The following is a 3,034-nucleotide window of genomic DNA, read 5'->3' on the forward strand; positions in this document are numbered from 1 at the left end:
GGTGTTTTTATTCTACAAGCACTTCTTAACTCCACCCAGTGACAAGCCAGCACACGTGACAGCCACAGAAGTAACAGCCACAGAAGATTCCTAACGTGTTTTCACCCAATAGTGTCCAATCTTTCATCAGACGGCTGGAGCCGCCGCCGCAGCATTGGCCGCCTGAGATTGCATCATCCTGCCCCTTCACCCCCACCCTGAAAGGTGCTGGAGCAGTGGGAGGGCAGGGGATGATGCCAGCTGGGTGCCAGCTGGGTGTCTGGATATCCAGGGACTGGATTATCTGCCTCTGATTGTACAGACATAAGCAGGTAGTTTATATGCAAGCTGGATGTTAACGAGTGTGTGTGTGTATGTGTGTGTGTGTGCGCGTGCGCGCGCGCGTGCTGAGAGGGCAGTCCTAGAATACCCCCCCCCCCCCAGCCCATTTGTCTGTCGTCCAGAGCATGAATCCAATCCCACTGTTCGTCAGTCACATGCAGTCTGAGTGGTATTTAGGGCTGGGGATCTGACACATTCTAGTCACTGGAGATATGGAATAATTTTTATACAAAGATATGTCTGCACTTGTTGCTCTTGCAGAGTACCTGGGTTGTTCCCAGCTTCCACGTGGTAACTCATAGCCATACATAATTCCAGTTCCAAGGGATCCAGTGGGCACCAATAGGCATTCTCATATACAGATAAAATAAATCCAATAAAATAAAAAGAAGGGGATTGGGGAGCTGGGAGTCTAACTCAGTGACGGAGTGCATGCTCACTACACACAGGCCGTAGGTTCTGTCCCATCAGCATAAAAGAGAAAACGGTCTTGGATCTGGTTTGCTCCATGGAGAGACAAACAAGGGTTCCTGGTTTACAGTGGAGTGGACTTTCAAGAGAAAGGGAAGGAAGCAAAATGGGTCCCAGGAGCCAAGCAAGGCTGCCCTTCCCAGCTCAGAGTGGCTCTGACTCAACCCTACAGAAAGCTTTGGAGATGCATTCCAAAAAGAATTCTGCCTGGTAACTTTCAGGCTGATGGTTCCCATCTGCAATCCTAGTGTTCAGGAGACAGAAATCAGAGGATGGCTATGTGTTCAGGACCAGGTTGGGTAAATAGTGAGAGTGTGCTCAGACAAAACCAAAATGAACCTTTCTTCTCCTCCTCCTCATCTTCTCCCCTCCTCCTCTCCTCTTCTCCCTTCCCCCCTTCTCCCTTCTCCTTCCTGGAGCTCACTCTATAGACCAGGGTGACCTCGAACTCACAGAGATCTCTTGTCCTCTGGGATTAAAGTCATGCACCACCACCATCCAGCTCAAGTGAATTTTATTAGTAGTTGCGTCATAACTCAGGGTCCCAGGATTGGGACCATCGTATACCCAGGTGCCCCTTTCTGTCTGGGGAGGACAGAGAACAGGGTGGAACCAGGTCAGATCTTCCCAGGAAACTCCCTTCTGCTCTGCAGTCCTCCCAGGCTGAGACCCACAATACTGGGCTGAGGGACTTGAAAACACAATGGTACCACTCACACACAGAGACCCCACCCCCACCCCATACACATACCTTTTGGACATTGCCTTCTCGAAGTGATGGAAGTCCTGGTGAAAGAACCTTACTCCTAAAAGAAAGAAGGGGAAAACAAAAAACAGCCTGCACAAGGTGACCCATGTCTTCAACCCCAGCACTGGGAACATGGGGCTAGGAGCACCAGGAGCTTAGCCAGCCTTGGCTATATAGTGTGTTTGAGGTCAGCCTGGGCTACAGGAGAGCTTGACTTGAAGAAAAAAATATTTTATATAAAATCTTATAATATATAACATATTATTATCATTATATTATTAATATAATATATAATATTTTATATAAATGTTTTATAATAAGGCTAGGTAGTGGTGGCCATTGCCTTTAATCCCAGCCACTGGTGAGGCAGAGGCCGATGGATCTCTGTGAGTTCAAGACCAGTCTGATCTACAAAGCAGGTTCTAGAACAGCCAGAGCTCAACAGTGAAATCTTGAACCTTGTCTGGAAAATTAAAAAAAGAAAAGAAAATGTTAAATAAGCAGGGCATGGTGGCAGAGTACGCAGATCTCTGTGAGTTTGAGGTCAGCCTGGTCTACACGTGAGTTCCAGGACAGCCAGCTAGGTCGAGAGACTCTGTCTTAAAAAAATCAAACCCAACCAAACTAAACCCCAATGAAACAAATAAAGCTGAACATAGGGGAGCAGACCAACAAGCATAGTGCTTGGGGGCGGCGGCAGAAAGGTCAGGAGGTCAAGGTCCTTAGTGTATACTGAGTGTGAGGCTAGTCTTGGGCTCCACAAGACCTGATCTCAGCCACATCTATAAGTCTGCGTGCGCGCGCGAATGCACACGCGCACACACACACAAACACACGCTCCCCAGAGAGAGGAAGGCTGGCCTTTTATGCGTGCGTCATCAGATGACTACCGACTGGTAGCTCTGAGCACCCTCTAGGCCAAGGGCAAGTGTCCAACCAAGGGACGCTTTGGGAAGCCAACACCCCCAGCCAATATAGGGGATCTAGGTGGAGCCTCAAAGGCATCAGCTCAGGGTGTAGCTGGAAAAAGCAGCTTGACCCGAGCAAGCCACTGTCTTGATAGTCACTCAGATGTTGCAATCCAGCCCTCTCAGGGCTCTCCCTCCCCTGTCCTCATCCCACCTCATCCGCCCTCCACTTACAGCCCCGGGCTCCTGCCTTTGGTCTTGCCTTGTTGGCCTTAATATTTATCTAGAAGTCAGGGTGAGACCCCGAGAGAGCCTTCTTTGAGAGCCACCGTGAGGCTGACACTCTGGGGTTTCCCTGGCTGGTTCCCTCGCTCCTCTGGGGGTCCCAGGGAACACCAGACATGAACTCCTTCTTTCGGATTTTCTTTTTACTGGTTATATGCAGCCTTGCTTCCTGTCACAGAGAAAGGACTGTTCAGGAGCTATTCACATACTCCTCATTCTCTCTCTCTCTCTCTCTCTCTCTCTCTCTCTCTCTCTCTCTCTCTCTCTCTCACACACACACACACACACACTACCTCGTACT

The sequence above is a fragment of the Alexandromys fortis genome, unplaced genomic scaffold (assembly GCF_014885135.2).
Source record: "Alexandromys fortis isolate MF-2015 unplaced genomic scaffold, M_Fortis_MF-2015_v1.1 scaffold_31, whole genome shotgun sequence".
Classification (NCBI taxonomy): domain Eukaryota; kingdom Metazoa; phylum Chordata; class Mammalia; order Rodentia; family Cricetidae; genus Alexandromys; species Alexandromys fortis.